Genomic DNA, 21,932 nt, shown 5'->3' on the forward strand with positions numbered 1-21,932 from the left:
CAACATTTAACACAAATAGCCTTCTGTTGGAGACATAATTTTTTAACCATTTGTATGTAGTATCATGAAAACCATATTTATGCTGTGCTGTATGAAAAGCTTTTGAAAGGTCTATGAAAATACTACAAGTAAATTCATTATCATGTGCAGAGGTAAATTTGTCAATTAGGTGAAGCAGAGTCATATAAGTGGAATGATTTTTCTAGAAACCATAATGGTGTTTGTGAAGAATTGAATTAGAATCTAGATGAAAAAGAACCCTTTTATATGTAATTTTTTCTAATATTTTTGAAAAACATGGCAAAATAGATGTGGGTCTATAGTTATTAAAACAACATGAATCATCTGCTTTAAACAGAGGAATAACTTTGGCAACTTTTAAATGCTCTGGCACAACGCCTGTTTTCAAAGACAACGAAAAGATGTGAGCAAGTGGCTGCAATATTGACTATTTCACCTGTTTGACAAGGAATGCAGAAATATTGTCATGACCAGCTGAAGATGTTTTTAGATAATCAATATGTCACTTATTTTTTGGGTTTCAGGGAGCTAAAATCAATTAAATATTATTATATTTTTTGCAGATCTAATGGAATCAATATACTTATTTCTAAATCAACTGTAAACCAAGGCTTTTTGAAGTCTTGTATTTCTTTCTTGTATTTGCTTGTATTTCTTGGTAGGATTGCCAAATGGAAATCATTCATTAAAACTAAAGCTAATAACTTTCATAAACTTTTGATTGATTGATTGATTTGATTGCAAAATTGGCATCATTTTCCTCATATAGATCATCCCATGAAATACTGGCAAGCATGTCTTTAAATTTAGAAATAGATGACTTGCTCATAATTCTTTTGTGCATTGTTTTCTAGGTATTTTTTTTAGCTCTATTAACCTTGATTAAAGAATAGTGGAAAATGGGAAAATGATCTGACAAGTCTGAATACAAGCCCCCAGATTTCATTCCTTTACTCAAAGTGTTGGTTAGGATGTTATCAAAGTTGCTGAATTTTCTTTAACTCGTGTAGATTTATGAATAAGAGGGAAAAAGTAACTAGAATAAAGAATATTGAGAAAATCCCCAGTGGGGGTATGTAATTTATTTTTAAAGAGGTCTATATTGAAATCACCTAAAATGTAACAGAGTTTATCCTCATTGTTTATCAGGTCAAGAGAACTGGACAAACGTTCATTAAAATCTTTTATGACAGAGTCAGGTGGGCAATAAATAACACCAACAATAACCTGTTTTCCACCAGAGACACCAGAGAGCTCTAAAAAACAGATTCCACCTCAGCCCTATCTGACTTCAGAGAGAGATCATCTCTAGTTTTAAATTCATAGTCACCATGAAGAAACAAAGATACTCCACCTCCAGATCTATTCTCTTTTATGTAGTGAACTGAATTGTATTTAGGTAATTTAAAGAATTCTCTAGAGTCCTCTGTAAGCCGTATGTCTGATAAAGCAATAACAGAAAAATCATGTTTGAGTGATGACAAATATAACTGAATTTGCCAGTTTCTGGAAAGACTTCTCATATTCAGATGAAAAGTAGAGAATATATTATATAAATAAGATCTGCATCATTTTCCCAAGGCAATTCTGAAGTCAGAGAGGATTGCTTTCATCATCATTTTTTTCTTAATGGTTTCTGAGCCATTTCAATAGTGAGCAAAGGGGATCAGCAAATCAGCAAACTGATTCAGTAATGTCAGTTATACAACAATATCTTAAGTTTGCTAACATTAACCAACATTAGCCTCCATAAACTACTGGCCATACGATACGAAACCCCTGAGTGTGTTGAACCAAGCAATGGTGCTTTTTACTTCTCATGAATTCAACTTTTTACTTTAAAGAGGGAAGTCGTGTTACACAGTCTTGTTTTTAAGCGTTTCTTATTTTCTGTTCATCACAGAAAGAAACTTTCAGGTGTTTTCTCTCTTGTTGGTGTAGAGAAGAGTAGTAGCAGGAAATGCACAGAGGTCTGATAAATATATAAGAGCAGAATGATAGAATTCAGTCTTTTTAAAGAGATTTTATACACATTAAAGGTCAATGTTATCTTTTTAATGCTTATACCCTGATAACACCTTTCTGATGACATCATGTTAAAAAATAATTCAACCTTATTGGTTTGTTAATTGTGTTTGTGCTGAATCAGTTTTTCAGATTATCAGAATGTTGACAACTAAATATCATGCAGTCATCTGTCATGCACATCTAAATATTTAATTACATTAATGTTTAGTTATGTACAGGTCTAATATTGTCACACCATTAGTTTTATTTGTGTTTCTCAACAGTCACTAAAATGCTTATGGATGTGAACCTGACAACCGCACGTAGCAAAGAGATGATAACTGATCACTGAGTTGAACTGAGTAAAAATATCGTGGAGTCAAATTTTAAAAAGTGGACAGTAAAATGGTTTTCCAATCAAGATGGCCTGGCCATGCTAACTTTGTGGAGACAGACATGGGATCAGATCACAGATAGACTGTGTACATTATGGAAGCCTCAATGTAATTCCAATTTCTCTCCCTTAATCTGCAAGATTAAAGCAAAACAAAGATTAAAAGTCTGTTGAGGAGAGAGAGTGATGAGAATTATTCAAGCATCATTCAAGCACAGTGAGATTAGATATCTAGACTAGAAGTGCTCTGGTAGCCTACTAGTTAAGATGTATGCTATATAATCACAATGTCCATGGTTCGATTCTGGTGGTGGACATTTGTATGCATGTCATTCTCTCTCTCTCTCTTGTTTCCTGTTATCTCTCAACTGTCACTTTCTATTGAAAGAATAAAAGGCCCCCCCAAAAAGATTATCTGAACCACTGGTGTGAAGAAAAAATGTTAATCGGGATGTCAAACAGTTTCGTCATCAAATGCATGAAGTAAACATAAAGTTTCCTCTTTCATGATAACATATGTTGTAATATATGTGTCATGGCAGACTTTCGCACTGGGGACAATTATACACTTGCTGGGAAGTTGTGGCCTCAGCTCTGAAGTCCAACCCCTCCCATCTGAGAGAGCTGGACCTGAACTCCAACAGTATGGTCGATTTTGAAGTGGAGACGCTGTCTGCTGGACTGGAGAGTCCAAACTGTAGACTGGAGACTCTGAGGTCAGTTCACTGACTGTCTGTTACTGTTGTTGATCTTAATGTTTAACAACTGAACTTATTTTATGTACATGCATAACTTACATCCTTAAAGTTAATTTTCTGTTTTCCATATTTATTTTTTTTACTGTACAAAGTTTAGTCTTTATAAAGATGACTGATTCTTAAAGAAACTGTAGAAAATGTCCACTGTTAGTTGTTAAAGTAAATTAATGTTTGTAATTTTTGGTAAAGAGTCACATTTGTATACAGAAGATCCTCAACTAAAATCTGTTTTAAATGAATCAAGTATACTTGCTGAAGGAGAAATATTTCTTTTTATTTATTATATTCTTTAATGTGTTTTAATTAATAACGTCTGATCACTGATATTGATCCTTCAGAACACACACACACACACATACACACACACACACACACACACACACACACACACACAGACATATCTGCTCATTTTAGGGAAAGGCTCATTGATTAGGACATAGTAATGTTGAACTACACATTTAAAACCAGAACATATCTGACTGGATTATAAATGGATTTTTATCTACACAACAATAAACAAGAAACCTGGTCTCTGTAATCAGGGTCAGGGATTAGAGAAACCTGGTTTCTACGGTAAGATTTTCTCCTGGAGAACTGTGATTTCTCTGTCACGTATCAGCTTTTTACATGTGAGCATGTGCAGGATAAAGTACTGCAGACAGAGAGGATAACAGCAGAGCAACTGGATGAAAGCAGAGATCATTACATGAAGCAATGTGTCCTTGTATTTAAAATAAGTCCATTTGAAGTCCAACTAAAACTGAAACTAACACAAAGCAGCCTATAGAAGTCTAAATAAGTTGGTTTCCAGCGCTGAATATTTAAATATTTAAATTAAAACAATTTCACATTGAGAGGAAAAGCTCTGCCTGTCCTCCTCAAATCAGTGAGGCACGCTTCCAGAATAGGGTCTAATGGAGAAATCTGATTACTGACCTGCTGCATGTACACAAGGATTTACAGTAACAAGGTTACTACAGTGAATACAAACACACTGATTGATGAGGACACAGTACTGTTGAACTACACATTTAAAACCTGAACACATCTGTTTGGATAATAAATGGATTTTTATCAACATCTTTTATGCTTTATTCAGATTGAGTAGCTGCAGTTTGTCAGAGATCGGCTGTGCTTCTCTGGCCTCAGCTCTGAAGTCCAACCCCTCCCATCTGAGAGAGCTGGACTGAGCTACAATGAGCTGCAGGATTCAGGAGTGAAACTGCTGTGTGATTTTCTGGAGAGTCCACGCTGTAGACTGGAGACTCTGAGGTCAGTTCACTGACTGTCTGTTACTATTGTTGATGTTAACATTTGACAATTGAACCTACTTTATGTACATACATAACTTACATCTATGAAGTTATTTTCATTTTTTCCATATTTTCATTTTTTACTGTACTGTTTAGTCTGTAGTCATAAAATAGGACTTATTCTCAAAGAAATTGTAGAAAATGTCCACTGTTAGTTGTTAAATTGATGTTTATAATTTTTGGTAGAGTCACATCTGTATACAGAAGATCCTCTAAACTAATATCTGTTTTAAATTAAAAAAAAAACACACACACACAGATCAATGCAGGTGTTTAAGGCAAGGCAAGGCAAGGCAAGTTTATTTGTATAGCAAATTTCAACAACGAGGCAATTCAAAGTGCTTTCCATAGAGCATAAAAGGCAGCAACACAAGGCGATGTAAAGAGACATTTAAATACAATTAAAAAGTGTTAAATTTGGAAATAAAAAAGAAGTTAAAATAGATATAATAAGACAGATAAAAGAGGGGAATAAAAGTTACAGCGCAGTGTAAGATGTTAACCCTCAAATTTGGTTTAATAAAAGGCAGTGGCAAACAGAAAAGTCTTCAGCTGTGATTTAAGAGAACTGAGAGTTGCAGCAGACCTGCTGTTTTCTGGGAGTTAGTTCCAGATATGTGGAGCATAAAAACTGAGCACTGCTTCTCCATGTTTAGTTTTGAGTCTGGGGACAGACAGCAGACCTGTCCCAGACCACCTGAGAGGTCTGGATGGTTCATATTGTAGCAGCAGATCAGAAATCTTTATATTTTGTATTATATGCCCTGTGTGTTTTTTGCTTTGTATTGTTTGTTATTGTGCTATTATATTTTAATTGTGACCTGCCGAAGGGACTGCAGATGAAAATTAGCTATAACCTAACTCTGGTACAGTACATCAAATGGTAACATTTATTTTTAACAGTGAACATGGTTCAAATAAATAAATAGATAAATGTATTTCGGCCCTAAACCATTCAGTGCTTTATAAACCAACAGCAGTATTTTAAAATCAATTCTTTGACAGACAGGAAGCCAGTGTAAAGATTTGAGAACAGGTGTGATATGATCCACTTTCTTCGTCTTAGTGAAGACTCAAGCAGCAGCGTCTGAATCAGCTGCAGCTGTCTGATCGATTTTTTTAGGGAGACCTGTGAGGACACCATTACAGTAGTCAAATCTATTGAATTTAAATTCATGGACAAGTTTTTAAAATCCTGCTGAGACATAAGTCCTTTAATCCTTGATATATTCTTCAGATGATAGTAGGTTGACTTTGTCATTGTCTTAATGTGGCTGTTGAAATTCAGGTCTGAGTCCATGACTACACCAAGATTTCTGGCTTGGTTTATGGTTTTTAATATTATCGATTGAAGCTGAGGGCTGACTTTTAATCGTTCTTCCTTGGCTCCAAAAACAATTACTTCAGTTTTATCTTTATTTAATTGAAGAAAATTCTGGCACTTCCAATTGTTGATTTATTCAATGCACTTACTCAGTGCTTGTATTGGACCAAAATCCCCTGTAATATGGTTATGTAAACTTGTGTGTGATCAATCAATCAATCAGTCAATCAATCAATCAATCTTTATTTATATAACAAAAGTCATCTCAGGGCACTTTTCACATAGAGCAGGTCTAGAACGTATTCTTTAATTTACAGAGACCCAACAATTCCCCATGAGCAAGCACTTGGCGACAGTGGTAAGGAAAAACTCCCCTTTAACGGGTAGAAACCTCAAGCAGAACCCGGCTCTTGGTTCGTGGCCATCTGCTTTGACCGGTTGGGTTGAGAGAGAAAGACGGGGGGGGGGCAGAATAACAACAATCAATAAGCCTACTCTCAAATGTAGAGAGGGTGTCTGCCCCCCGGACCGAATCTGGGAGATGGTTCTACAGGAGAGGAGCCTGATAGCTGAAGGCTCTGCCTCCCATTCTACTTTTGGTGACTGTAGGAACCACCAGTAAGCCTGCACTCTGGGAACGCAATGTTCTAGTGGGGTAATAGGGTACTATGAGCTCTTTAAGATATGATGTGCCTGACCATTAAGGACTTAAGTTATGTCATGTAAGTGTCATCTGCATAACTGTGGTAACATATTTTCTTGTTTTCCATAATTTGAACTAGTGGGAGCATGTAGTTGTTGAACAGAAGAGGCCCCAGAATGGAGCCTTAGGGAACTCCATGTCTTTTTTGTCCACTCAGATGTGTAATTACCTATAGACACAAAGTAGTCCCTGTCCTTTCAGTAGGATTCAAACCAGTTCAGTACTGTGCCAGAAAGTCCCACCCAGTTTTCCAGTCTGTCTAGTAATATGTTGTGGTCGACTGTGTCACATGCAGCACTGAGATTCAGTATTATTAAGACTGAAATTCTGCCACTGTCACTGTTTAAGTGTATGCCATTGAAGACCTTAAGAAGAGCAGTCTCAGGACTGTGGTGTGGTTGAAATCTTGACTGGAAGACATCAAAAAGGTTGTTTAGTTCCACAAAGTTGTTCTGCTGTTGAAAAACAGCTTTTTCAATGATTTTACTTAAAAATGAGAGGTTTGATATGGGCTTATAGTTACTCATTATTGAAGTGTCTAGATTGTTCTTTTTTAAGAGTGGCTTGATGACAGCAGTTTTCAGGGCCTGTGGGAAGACACTTGAGAGAAGAGACGGGTTGACAATCTGTAGAAGATCTAAGGCCATGCAGTTTGAAACAATTTTGAAAAAGCCTGTAGGCAGAATCTTCAAGGCAGCAAGAAGAGGATTTCAGATGTTGTATAATGTCCTCAGGGGTTTTATGATTGAGGCAGAATAAGAATAAAGACTGAGAAGAACAATGTGTGATTGCTTCCAGCAATCACACATTGTTACAAGCATTATCTACAAGCTCATTGACTGAGACCAAAGAGAGGGCAGGTGTGGAAGAGAAAGCCTGAATAAATATTTCACTGGTGTTTTGAGTGATATACTCTTTTGTGATTACCTCTGTTTGCACAGAGACAGCGCTCTCAAGACAACACAGGAATGATCAGAGAGGGTAAGAGCAGTCAACGCAACCTTAGAAATGTTCAGACCATTTGAGATGATTAAGTCCAGAGTGTGCCCCTTGTTGTGTGTGGGCTCAGTCACATGCTGAGTCAGTCCATAGTTATCAAAAACACAACACAGTTCTTCAGTCCCTCTGTCCTGGGGGTTGTCGATTATTATATTAAAATCACCAACAATAACTACACAGTCAAAGTCATTACAGATAATAGACAGTAGTTCAGCAAAGTCATCAAAAAAGGTTGCACAGTATTTAGGTGACGTGTAGATATTTAGAAATATAGTTCGTTAGGAGGAATTCAACTGAAGAGCCGCATATTCAAAAGCATCAAAATTTCTGTAAGATATCTGCTTTCATTGGAGGGAATAATTAAACAAAATGGCAACTCCACCTTTGGGAGGGGTTGACTTGATAGCTTGACAGCTGGACAGTTATCTTGGTCTAACCAAGTTTCAGTTAAAACATAAAATCAAGGTTGTGCTTGATGATAAAATCATTGCTTAAAAATGTTTCTCCTGTCAAAGAGCTGATTTAGTGTGTTAAAAGCATTGTCAGACCAATTTTTTTGCAACAGGGTGTGACTGACGAGGAATGGATGCTAAATATGATACCTTTGCAGAACTGGTTGGCTGTCTCCTTTTTCTTAGCAGATTCACCATTCTTTTCTATTATTACCCATCAAGACTGAGAAAGTTACCTGCACACTTGGTCCCAGATTATCCTGGGAACAGTCATGAGTGCCATCAGCCTTGCAGCCTGGACCCAGCAGATATCAGTTAGAGCTTATCAGGCTGGGGAGACAGAGGATGATTCTGATGAATCATAGTTGTGACAATTGTCAAAACTGGTGGAGGTGGACACTGAGGGGGGTTTAGGGGAGAGAAAATGGGAGTAGGGCAGGGTGTACGTTTGGTCCCAGCAGTGACCAGCTCTGTCATCTGGTCAGTGAACTTCAAGAGGGGGGAGGAGGGGGAAAGGGTGACTGGAGAAGATAGTGACCTGGATGGGGTTTGCGGGGCTGAAGAAGGTGAATCCTCACAGACTCCTCCTCTTGCCTCTTCAAGGTTTCTGCTGCACTGTTTTCCTCCTGTTTTGATTCATCTTGTCTCTTGTCCTTGGCAGAGGGAACAGATGGGTGATGCAGGAAGTAAAATAGGTTAGTGGTGAATAATTTTATTCCTGACTTGTTGAGGCAAAGTCCATCTGCCTTAAAGAGATGTTTGCGGTCCCAGAAAAAGTTGAAATCATCAATAAAGTGCAGTGAATGGATGGTACATGCAGTTGAGAGCCATGTGTTCAGTGCCAACAATCTGCTGAATCTCTCAATTCCTTTTCTGACTGGCGGTAGAGGGCCACTGATAAACATCTCAGCATTCAGAGAGCTGACTGTGTTCAGCAGATCAATAAAGTCTCATTTCAGCACTTCAGACTGTTGTTTCACAACATCATTGTGTTCCCTATGTGCAGTATGATGTTTTCACATTTGGATGTGCAGCCACGATATGCAGGATTCTCTCAGTGATGTCAGAGATCATATTCTTGGGAAAGCAGAGTATTTTGGTGTTCTTATTGCACATGCTTCTTAAATCTTTTACAGCATAGTCACCCAAAATCAGAGTTTGAGGTCCAATCGTTAGCTTTCCCTGTAGCCTTTTACTGTCTGATTTACTGTCAGTCCTTACCTTGCTGTGTGAAGATTAGAGGTTATCCAGGTCATCAGACGGAGATCCAGGGTCCTGCAGCAATCTGTTCTCCATTTGCATACTCAGTTACTGGGGAGGTTTTTTCTTAGTTCTCCCTTTTGCAGCTGTCCATGGCTGTGTCCCACTAAGAACAGGGGTTGAAGAGGCACTCTGCCTGGATGATAATGCAGGTCAGCCAGTCGCATCACAAATCTCAGGGTGCTGAGCTCTGCCTGTTACTCATCCTCCCACTTTCCCGGGAAATTATTTAATCTTGAGCTTTGCCCCAAGAGAGTTCCAGGAGGACTACTGCTTGTAGATTTATTATCTGGTACACAGCCCTCCTGTTTCTTGGTAGTCTTGCTAATGCTACTGATCTATATGTTATCATGCTCTTGTCCACTGTTTTGAGTCTATGGAAAGGTGGTGTCATTCCTACATAGTCCATTCACTTCCACATTTACTTCTAACCGGTGAATATTGCTTTCCAGCACTGCAATCTTCTGTAGAAGTTTGTGGCAGTCATCTATGGAGAAGGGGGGCATTTTGCTGTTAATTAGCTTTAGCTAAGTACCACATTTGCAGTCACTGCAATACAGGCTTGTGCTGCTGGTAGGCCTCACTCACGTAGTACTGAGGAGGTCATAAAAATGTTGAAATATAGCAATAGCCTACTATATCTACAAAAAAAAATGTCCCAGTGATTTATAAGTATCCAGGAGCCACTGCTCATAGTTTGCTGAAGAAAAAGAAGAATATCAGCAGAAACATGCAAGTAGAGGTGAGAGCAAGCAGCAAAGTGTTTGCACTCTAAGAAAGCAGGAAGTACATTTATAAAGTATTTTTTATAATTCAGTGTTGACATGAATAGGTGTCTGAATGCTGTGTTGACATCTGGATGATGCTTGTAGGAGGCAGAAATTATGATGATCCACAATGACACAATGACAGTCATTCTTTTGCGCATTGCTCATTGATGAAGACATGTACAAGTAATGTTGAACTACACATTTTAAATCTGAACACATCTGATTGGATTATAAATGGATTTGTATCTACATAATTTATTCTTTATTCAGACTGAGGTGCTGCAGTTTGTCAGAGAACAGCGGTGCTATTCTGGCCTCAGCTCTGAAGTCCAACCCCTACCATCTGAGAGAGCTAGATCTGAGTCTCAATAAGCTGCAGGATTCAAATATAAAGCTGTTGTGTGATGTTCTGGAGAGTCCACACTGTAGACTGAAGACTCTGAGGTCAGTTCACCGACTGTCTGTTACTATTGTTGATCTTAATGTTTAACCTATGAACCTAATTCATGTATGTACATAACTTATTTCCATGAAGTTATTTTTTTCACACATTTTTGTTTTTTACTGTAAAAAGTTTAGTTTGTAGTTACAAAAGATGACTGAATCTTAAAGAAACTGTAGGAAATGTCCACTGTTAATTGTTTGGTAAAATCTGTATACAAAAGATCCTGTCAACTAATATCTCTTTTAAATTGATCAAGTTTACTTGATTAGGGAGAAATGTTACTTTATTACACTCCTTAATGTGTTTTAATGAATAATGTCTGATAATTGATATTGATCCTGCAGAACAACACACACACACACACACACACACACACACACACACACACACACACACACACACACACACACAGGGACACAGAGAGATCAGTGCAGGTGTTTAAGGTATTTTTTATGAATCAGTGTTGACATGAATATGCAAGGCCAGCCCTAGGATTTTGGTGGCCCTAAACAAGATTTTGTGTGTGGCCCCAAAACACTCCCAGTGCAACCACCAAGTCACACACAATGCTCATAACTGAATGAACACGAAAAAAAATGTATATATTAAAAATGTAATAAAATTTGAGAAGTTAAGATACAATTAACAATTACAAAGTATTCAAAATAATAAATAATAAAGTCAGTATATTTAAACTATAAAAACCAACAAACTTGCACATACCAAGGTCTATAGAAAAGACTGACAAATGAACACCAATAAAACCTAAAATCTTTTACCAAATAAATAGCAATTAAAAATCAATAACAGTGCAAAATATTCTCAATAAAGTCAACACAAAAGTCACTGGCAGGGTACAGGCAATCCTCAGGGATATACAAAGATTTGGATACAATTCTGTCAGTTCTTTCTTCTGGACAAAGTGCAGCAGTTCACATGCAGTCGTCCTGTGAGCGGGTAACTGAGGAAGGCTTCTGTTTTCCATGGCCGGTTTCCTCTCCACTCCTCAGTGTGTTCTCCAGCTCCTCACATTGTTTCTCCAGTGCTCCATCATCCAAGGTTAGGAAGTTTTGCAGTGCCCCAAACTTGCTTTTAACTTTTGTTTCAAACACTGCAGACTCAGTCATGTCGGAGGAGGATGTAGAAGGCTGTGGTACCTTTGTTATGACTGCAGCTGCAGTCACATCAGAAGAGGTAGTAGATGCCCCTGAAGTCTCTGACAATGTCCCCTCAGCAGCAATCATGTCAATTGATGAGGTAGATGGTCCTGGTGCAGTGGAAGTTCTTTCAAAATATTTCAATAACACCCCTGAAAAGATTATATATTAGATTATAAAGATTTTTTAAATATAGGCTGGAAGACATTACAAAGGTATGTTACTTGTATCTTCCAGGCCTATTTATTAACCATACAACAAATGCGATTTTATCTAAATATGCAAATTATCCAATTATTATAAGTATGTCCAAATATGGTCTACAAAGATACAAATTAACATAGCTAGAAAGCTAATGTTTAGCCTGAAACAATTTAGGGTAATTTGGACATTTGATATGTTATGTATTAAAATGATAAATCAAAACACCAATTTAATGTTGCAAGAAAACACTGGTTGCTAGGAAACAAGGAAAGCTGGCCTTTATGAATTATAAATTATGCTTGCAATCCTACTCATGTTAGCTAGCAAGCAAATAGCAAGAAATGAAGCTTGTTCTAATGAAAAACGCTTCAGCTAAAATTAATAATACTACTATATTCATTACTTTCTAGCCAGCTTGACAAGTTAAAATTATTGTGGCTATGTTCCGTTTAATTCATTCAAAAATATGACTTTAATGTTGCAAGAAAAATGACTGTCAAATTCATTCAATCAGATTCAGTAAACAATAACATACTTTTATCCTCTGTTATTTTTCCATCTCCAATTTTCTTTTCTTTTGCCCTTGAGCGCCACTCCTAAATTTTCATATAGGAGCCATTTATGTAACGGTACTCGGTTCATCTAAAGAAGTTGTGAATGGAGATTTATTGCTGCATTAACCAGCAGCAGACTCAGCAAGATGGCACTGCTACATTTCAACAAACCGTTGACTAAACGTTACCCACAATCTTGAGTGTGTTACCATGGTTACACACTGAGTTTGTTGCTATAGTTGCGGCTGTAAAACGGTGGATAAATTGTTTTCAGCTTCACACCACCCCCGCAAAACGACTAATTTAACTATCAGACTTTGATCCCTTTGGTTTGATAACAGTTGGAAAGTCTAGAAGAGCCGCATGATTGAATTATAATTATTGATTATAATTATTTTATTATTTTTATTTAGGTCTAACCGGAAGTTAGCTGCTTGGCTGGCATGCAATCATCCGGCCAGTACGGGAAAGTCGCCACAGATTTCAGATTTAAAAACTCTTTGTGATCTACAGAGAGATTTATCTGGTGGTGATAGGCTTAATCAGCATTGTGTGAACTTGTTTGGCAATGGCTTAAATGTAACAGATGCTCATTTATATGTAAAAGTCCCGCACTGCAATGTGAGGAGCAAGCCACACAGAAAGTCACACTAATCACGGGTCCCCCCCCTAATGGTTGTGGAAGATAGAGTGTGAATATGTGACTGAATGTTGTGGTGATATTTGGATGATGTCTGTAGAAGGCTGACATTATGATGATCCACAATAATACAATGACAAAGTCACTCAACTCATTCTAGAGAAAAGCTCATTGATTAGGTCATAGTAATGTTGAACTACATATTTAAAACCTGAACAAATCTGAATGGATTATCAATGGATTTTTATCTACATCATCTATTTTTTATTCAGATTGAGTGACAGCAGTTTGTCAGAGATCAGCAGTGATTCTCTGGCCTCAGCTCTGAAGTCCAACCCCTCCCATCTGAGAGAGCTGGAGCTAAGTAAGAACAAGCTTCAGGATTCAGGAGTGAAGCTACTGTGTGATCTTCTGGAGGAGAGTCCACACTGTAGACTGAAGACTCTGAGGTCAGTTCACTGACTGTCTGTTACTTTTGATGATGCCAATGTATAACAATTGAACCTAATTTATGGAGATACATAACTTACATCCATGCAGTTAATTTCCTTTTTTCATATTTGATTCTGATTCTTAAGGAAACTGTAGAAAATGCCCACTGTCAGTTGTTAAAGTCAATTAATGTTTATATGTTTTGATGTGCTAAAGAGTCACATCTGTATACAGAAGATCCTCTCAACTAATGCCTGCTTTAAATTGATCAAGTTTACTTGCTGAAGGAGAAATATTTGTTTTCATTATAGTCTTTAATATGTTTTAATGAATAATGTCTGATCATTGATATTGATCCTTCAGAATGAACACACAAAAAGGGACACAAAGAGATCAATGCAGGTGTTTAAAGTATTTTTTATCAGTGTTGACATGAATATGTGACTGAAGGTTGTGGTGATATTTGGATGATGGCTGTAGAAGGCTGACATTATGATGATTCACAGTAATACAATGACAAAATCACTCACTTTAGAGAAAAGTTCATTGATTAGGACATAGTAATGTTGAACTACATATTTAAAACCTTAACAGATTTGATTGGATAATAAATAGATTTTTTTTCTATATCATTTATTCTTTATTCAGATTGAGGGGCTGCAGTTTGTCAGAGATCAGCTGTGCTTCTCTGATCTCAGCTCTGAAGTCCAACCCCTCCCATCTGAGAGAGCTGGACTGAGTCTCAACAAGCTGCAGGATCCAGGATTGGAGCTGTTGTGTGACTTTCTGGAGAGTCCACAGTCTAGACTGGAGACTCTGAGGTCAGACACCATTTTTTACTTTTGTGCTGACATTAAAATGATGTGAAAGTTGTGGTTACACTAAATTGTAGACATAAAGCTGATATTATGTGGATCCACATTGAGTCTCTTAATGGAAAAGTCTATTTTCTTCTTCAGTGATTTAGTCTATCGACTGTCTCAGAGAATGTTGAGCTGCATATTTAAAACCTTCATACACTCATACACCTTCATATATTCTTAACATCAGGCACAAGACTATGACATACCTACACCATTGCATGTTGACAATCTCAAGCATTTCTCCACTGTAGACTCCAGAGATCTCACTGATGCTATAAATCGACTTGAGTCCTCTACCAACCCCCTTGATCCACTTTCAGCAATCTTTTTTTCAATCAGTTTTTAATTTTTTAAGAGACGACAATTTGTCAATAGTAAACTGTTTTCTCTAGACTGGTATCTTTCCCCATTGCGTGAAAACTGCTGCTATTACACCACATCTAAAAAAGAACAACCTGGACCCTAATGCACTTAACTATAGGGCAATCTCTAACCTCACCATCCTAAGATTATCAAGAAGTTTGTATATCAGTAATCATACTGCTATCTTACAGATAACAATATTTATGGTAAATTCCAGTCTGGTGTCCATACCTCTCATAGCACAGAAACTGCGCTTTTAACAGTTGTTAATGATATGTCATATGGTGGAAATCACCTCCATGTGGTTAGGGCGTTTTCAAAGTCTGGTGAGAAGGCATTCGACATTTATGCACCTGCAGGAATTTTTGCATTAAAATAGCTTTATGGTTTTATGGGGATTTATATGTTCCCAGCCTGGAAAACCGGCAAAAAGCAGCACAAAGCAGCCTAGAGTCTCAGATAAGACACTATTTTAAAGTTTCAGTCTGCCCACCCAGAAGGTGCATCCTAGCCAATCCCAGGGGTTGCAGAGTTCTGGGGGAGCAGATTCAGTCCATTCCTGTCCATTGACAGGTGGGTTCAACCCCTGAATCTGTTCACTCTTTTGATCAAAGTATTACAATTTAACAATTGCATGATTCCTAAATTTGCATTTTGATAGTAGTTTTAGTATTCTGAAAGTGAACCAAGTAGAATGGTACTAAACATGATGTTAGTCTTATCAAGGATGATGGAATTATGTTCATGGTACATTTCTTGGCTTAAAGGCAGTGGAATAAAAGTCTAACTAAAGCCCCTAACAACACACATATGATGTACACACATCTATCAACATACAATATTAATTGTCCTTAGACAGGTCTACATTTTAGAGTATTGTGTGTGTGTGTGTGTGTGTGTGTGTGTGTGTGTGTGTGTGTGTGTGTGTGTGTGTGTGTGTGTATGTCACTGGGGCATGGCATATTGTGCAGCATGTCTTGCTGGTTGCTTGCCCAGTGAACAGTTGTTTGGTAGATCATTAAAGTCTTAAAGGTCAGAGTTCACAGTAAGATTAACATTGGTGCCAGCTTGTATTTGTGTGTGAGAGGCTCTTAGAGGTGAGTTATGTTAACCAGTGGTGGGGGTCATTTATCCAAGTGGTACTATCAATTCACACTGGGGTGTGAGTTGGTCTTTCCATCTTGCTTGGTTTGGTGACCATGCAGAAGATGGGGGTTTCTTATCTGATCCTTTCTGTTTGCAGGATTGTTTAAATGGTCTGGTCAGTGAGAAGTTTGGGACTCTCACTTATAGATTATTGGCTAGCATTTCCTGGGGGGTTGAAGAAAGAGCTGGTCTGTTGTTTGAGGCTTGTGCTGTCTGTCTGCAAAACCATGCAGGAACTTTACCTTACACACCTAAAGAATGGAACAGAACAGTTTGCCTGCTGAACTTACACTTTGCTCCAACACTGTGTTCTTTCAAAACCAAAGACCTTCCTTTCTGTTGAGCATTTTCTTAAATGAATACACCATAACTGTACACTATGTATGTTTGTATGTGTGTATTTATGCATGGATGTTTCTGTTTATTAACACATTTTTGCTGTTTTTTTTTGTATGAGATGGTGCTACAAATAAAATTTGAATTGAATTGAATATTACAAGAAAAATCCTACACTGGATAATTCACTCTGAACCTCTGAAATTCTTGATCATTAAATTAGTTTTTATCTTCATTTTAAAAACCTCAATTAGACAGCAACAAACATAATATCCAGCATTAACTTGTTCCAACACTTTTATGAAGCTATGCAGTGTTTATACTGACTGAAATATTTAAACACAAGATGCCGTGATTTTTTATGGCGACACCATTCCGTTAAATGTTAATATTGTATATATATTGGACATCCTTTTTCTCCTATGTTCCTAAAGTCCATGCTGACATATTTGGTATCTTTGTAATTGTTGGGATCTTGAGTAGAATCTGAAATACATTTCTGTGCATGTTTTACCTGTGTTTGACTGCACACCATGAGTTTGTATACATGGGGTCACTGGTGGAGCTGCAGAGTTTAAAAGGTGAGGATCACTACGTCTTTATTCACCTATATTAGGGGTACTGATGTTGACATTTCATCCATTGCCAAAGTCCCTGTTTCTGATCATTTCTGTGTCTTTTTTTTTACTTTAACATATAAATGAATGTCCATTACATTACAAAAAAGGCATTTAATTCACAAATCACCATGGAAAATTGCTGTAATTTGTCAGCTGAAAAGAAATTGTTGAAAACCCGAGAGACCATGGAGGAAAAGTAAACTACATGTTCACTTGACATTTTTAAAGATCAATTTATAATAATAATAATGTATTATTATTATTATTGTTATTGTTATTGTTATTATTATTATTGTTATTGTTATTGTTATTATCATTATATAATCATAACACAGTCAAGAAATAAAGACAAGCACATTTCTCAGATTTCAGAAAACCAAAATAATCTCAAGTTGCTTTATTCCACAACTGGCAATCCTCTAAATCCATCACCTGCTCTCAGTCTTCATAATAACTCAACCCTTAAATGCAAAGAATTTGCTCCATTTTTTAAAGAATAAAATGTTTCTATTAGAGCCAGAATTGTAAATGCAGACACTCAAACTCCCACAGGCCACCTTCTGTGATGTCATCCTTTGTTATAATGTCAGAAGATGCCATCAGTGAAGTAATGAGCAGGATGAAGTCTTCCACTTGTGCTCTAGACCTCATCCGAATCAAGCTGTTTAAACCCTGTTTCCAAAGCCTCTCCCAAGTAACAACGAGTATAATAAATTCCTTAATTTAGGCATCTTCCCCACAGCTTACAAGATTTAAATGGTAAAATCTCTCCTCAAGAAATCCAATCTGGATCACTCAGAGCTAAACAATTACAGTCCCTTTTCTAATCTAGCTTTCCTTCGTAAACTTTTAGAGAAAACTGTTTTTAAACAACTTCTTGTTTGTCTAACTAACAATGGCATTTTAGAAAAACTCTAATCTGGTTCTCTGAAAGTTGTAAATTACCTGAGAATTATTGTGGATTAAAACAACATGGCTGTCCTTCTTCTATTAGACCTCATTGCAGCATTCAATATGATCAACCACGAAATTTTAATTGACAGACTTAAGAAATTGGTGGGTCTCCCCTACTGGCTTTAAGCTTGGTTTCAGTCTTATTTAACTGGCAGACTATTTTAACTTTGTCAGCCTAGGTGCTTATCTATCAGAGACTCGTATCTTCTTCGTCTTTTTTAACACAGAAAGATGCTGAGATGCTCATTCATACTTATTTGTGTGAACAGATCTGTAAATATAAAATACCTTCCACAAATACAAAAAAACTGTAAACTCACAAAAATATTTTGCAAATATAAAATGGGTCTGCACATATACAAACCAATTCCACAAATAAGAAAATATCTGTGAATACATTAAATTAATTTACAAATAAATGAAAAGCATTTGCAAATATCTTCCTAACATTTACAACTTTGGAACAGACGTTTGTGAATCCAGTTTTTATTTGTCATGGGAAAAGGTATTTATGGATCTCAATTCTATGCTTCTAGATTTGCATTTTACACACATAGTCCACTTGTATCTTTTGGCCATTTTCAGATAGCACGTTATTGCCTGCTGATGACGTCATTTCCGCATTTCAAAGTAAGAGCATACAGTCTTTCTATGAGCTGTTTTTTTTTAATAATCAGCGATAAGTAACATGCATTTATTGTTTTATAATGTAAATGTGATACAGTGAGCATTAGTGTGTGTTTACTAGTCCTATGTATATTATCTAGCACACATACACACTTTCATATAAATTATTGTTTGAGTATGAAAGGCACAAGGTGGCTTGTTGTCAACAAGTCATTTTACACTCACTTTATAGTTTTCATTTATTCTTTCAGGTGGGTAAAGGTCACAAAGCACTTCACATCTTATTAGTAGTGTACCCTTACTAATGTAGTTGTAATGTAGGCGTAAGGCTTAACCATATTTAGTTAGGTTACATTGTTTCGTTAACTGTTGTAAGATATGACAAGTGATAGCACCCTGATTAAGGTCTTTGATAGCATGGCTGTTGGTGTTGATAGTTGCTTTTGTTTAGAAATGTTATTAAATAGGTATGCATTCAGGACTGTGTTGGTGTTGGTTGTGTAAGACTGAAGCTCCCTTCGGGTGTCAGTCAGAACACACAGGACGCTCAGATGCAGTTAACTCTTCTTTACTGCTTCTCATGTAATACAGCAGCACAGTATTGCAACTATTTAGGCTTTCAGGTGTAAGTTGAAGGAGTTGTGGGTGTATGTGGTTTATAATAGAGACGGATACAAAGTGCCAAACATAATAAGAATCAGGCAACCCAATATACTCAGCTATTAAACTAATTACACATTTACAATATAAAGAAATTATACTGGCTGCTATTTAAGTAACAGTACAGACAGACTCCCCCTCCTTTACTAAATTACCAGAGTACCAACAATGTCAAACTCAAACAGTCTAGCAACAGGTAGCAGCAGCTATCATTAATATTACTGAGCCACATGGATAGTAGCGTAGCTTAGCAGATATGTAGAAAGCTAACAGCATCAGTGAATTAACAAATATGCTGTGAAAGGCTCACTAAATGTCCCGTTCAGTCCATAATAACTTCCTTTACTCACAGTTCGTCAGAGATGCACACAGCTTACACCACTTGAATGCAGTAATGTTCACTTCTCTCTCGTTCTGATGGTGTGCCTCTTGCTTAGTATAGTTACAATGAATGACACCCTTTCATATATTCACTGGCGCAGTTCTGCACTTCCACCACAAAGGAGCACTGGCGTAACAACCAACAGCCTTCCAAACAAATGTCCTATTGTACTTTTATTGTTCATTCAACTCTGAGCAACGCAGACAGACTGATGCACGCTTTTATAACTAGCAGGCTAGACTATTGTAATGCTCTTCTTTCTGGTCTACCAAGAATACAATTAATCAGCTACAAATAATTCAAAATTCTGCTGCACAAACGCTGAATAAGACCAGGAGGAGAGCACACATTACACTAATTTTAAAGTTGACTGTAGCAAACAAGGCACGTGCATTATTATTGCTTTTAGTGATGTCAGAGAAGAAGGACCAACTTGCATTTCGCAGTTCCAAATGCAAAGTGTCTCTTTATAGATGTCATAATGGACCTGGATTTGTTTTTTGCCACCTGCATTCAACTTTTCAACACTCTTTTTTCCTATTCTGTCCAGTGTGGCATTTCTCCATTGAGAACTTTTCATACCAGAGACCACCTTCACCTTAGTGAACGTAATGGCATCAATAACATTTGTAATTTTAGAACTGAAATTATCTACAAGCTCATTGACTGAGACCCAAGAGTGGGCAGGTGTGGAATAGAAAGCCTGAATAAATATTTCACTGGTGTTTTCAGTGATATACTGTTTTGTAATTCCCTCTGTTTGAACATTTGTGTGCATGGAGATAGCACTTTCAAGAAAACACAGGAATAATCAAAAGTCAGCAAGATCAGTCACTACAACCTTAGGAATGTTCAGATCCTTAAAGATAATTAAGACCAGAGTGTGCCCTTTGTTGTGTGTGGGCTCCATCACATGCTGAGTCAGTCCATAGTTATCAAGAACACAATACAGTTCTTTAGTGCCTCTGTCCTGGTTGTTGTTAACATTGATTTTAAAATCACCAACAGTAACTACGCAGTCAAAGTCATTACAGATAATAGACAGCAGTTTAGCAAACCCATCAAAAAAGGTTGCACAGTATTTAGGTGCCCTGTAGATATTTAGATATATAGCTTAAGAAGAGGAATTCAGCTGAAGAACCACATATTAAAAAGCATCAAAATTTCAATAAAACATCTGCTTGCATTGGAGGGAATCATCAAACAAAATGGCAACTCCACCTCCTTTCTTAAGCACTCTGACTCAATAAGCTGCACTGTTATCTTGTTCTAACCAAGTTTCAGTTAAAAACATAAAATCAAGGTTATGCTTCATGAAATCATTGATTAAAAATGTTTTTCCTGCCAAAGACCCGACATTTAATAAAACTAAATTAGTGTGTTAAAAGCATTGTCTGACCAATTTTTTGTAACAGGGTGTGACTGACGAGGAATGGATGCTAAATATGATACGTTTGCAGAACTTGCTGGCTGTTTCCTTTTTCTTAGCAGATTCACTATTCTCTCTATTACTCATCAAGACTGAGGAAGCTACCTGCACACTTGGCCCCAGCTTATCCTGGGAAAAGTCATGAGTGCCATCAGCCTTGCAGCCGGGACCCAGCAGATATCAGTTAGAGCTTATCAGACTGAGGAGACAGAGGATGATTCTTATGATGTGCAGTTATGACAATTGTGTCAAAACTGGTGGAGGTGGACGCCAAGGGGGGTGTAGGGGAGAGAAAATGGGAGTAGGGTGGAGTGTAAGTTTGGTCCCAGCAGTGACCAACTCTTTCATCTGGTCAGTGAACTCCAAGAGGGGGGAGGAGGGGGAAAGGATAACTGGAGAGGAGAGTGACCTGGATGGGGTTTGCGGGGCTGAAGAAGGTGAATCCTCACAGACTCCTCCTCTTGCCTCTTCAAGGTTTCTATATTTTCCTCCTGTTTTGATTCCTCTTGTCTCTTGTCCTTGGCAGAGGGAACAGATGGGTGATGCAGGAAGTAAAATAGATTAGAAGTGAACAGTTTTATTCCTGACTTGTTGAGGCAAAGTCCATCTGCCTTAAAGAGATGTGTGCGGTCCCAGAAAAAGTTGAAATTTCAATAAAGTGCAGTGAATGGATGGTACATGCAGTTGAGAGCCATGTGTTCAGTGCCAACAATCTGCTGAATCTCTCAATTCCTTTTCTGATTGGTGGTAGAGGGCCACTGATAAACACCTCAGCATTCAGAGAGCTGACTGTGTTCAACAGATCAATAAAGTCTTGTTTCAGCACTTCAGACTGTTGTTTCACAACATCATTGTGTCCCTATGTGCAGAATGATGTTTTCAATTTTTGGATGTGCAGTCACGATATGCAGGATTCTCAGTCATGTCAGGGACCATATTCTTGGGAAAGCAGAGTATTTTGGTGTTCTTACTGCACATTCTGTTAAAAATTTTTACAGCACAGCCACACAAAATCAGAGTTTGAGGTCCAATCATTAGATTTCCCTGTAGCTATTCCTGTAGCCTTTTATTTTCTGTTTTACTCTTAGTTCTTAACCTGCTGTGTGAAGATGAGAGGTT

The 21,932-nt window shown here is 37.4% G+C and overlaps 1 pseudogene; it reads left to right on the forward strand.

The window, feature by feature from the left end:
• Positions 1-21,932, forward strand: part of LOC122972975 — a 35,589-nt pseudogene that overhangs the window by 5,175 nt on the left and 8,482 nt on the right.

The sequence above is a fragment of the Thunnus albacares genome, chromosome 21, assembly GCF_914725855.1.
Source record: "Thunnus albacares chromosome 21, fThuAlb1.1, whole genome shotgun sequence".
Taxonomy (NCBI): Eukaryota; Metazoa; Chordata; class Actinopteri; order Scombriformes; family Scombridae; genus Thunnus; species Thunnus albacares.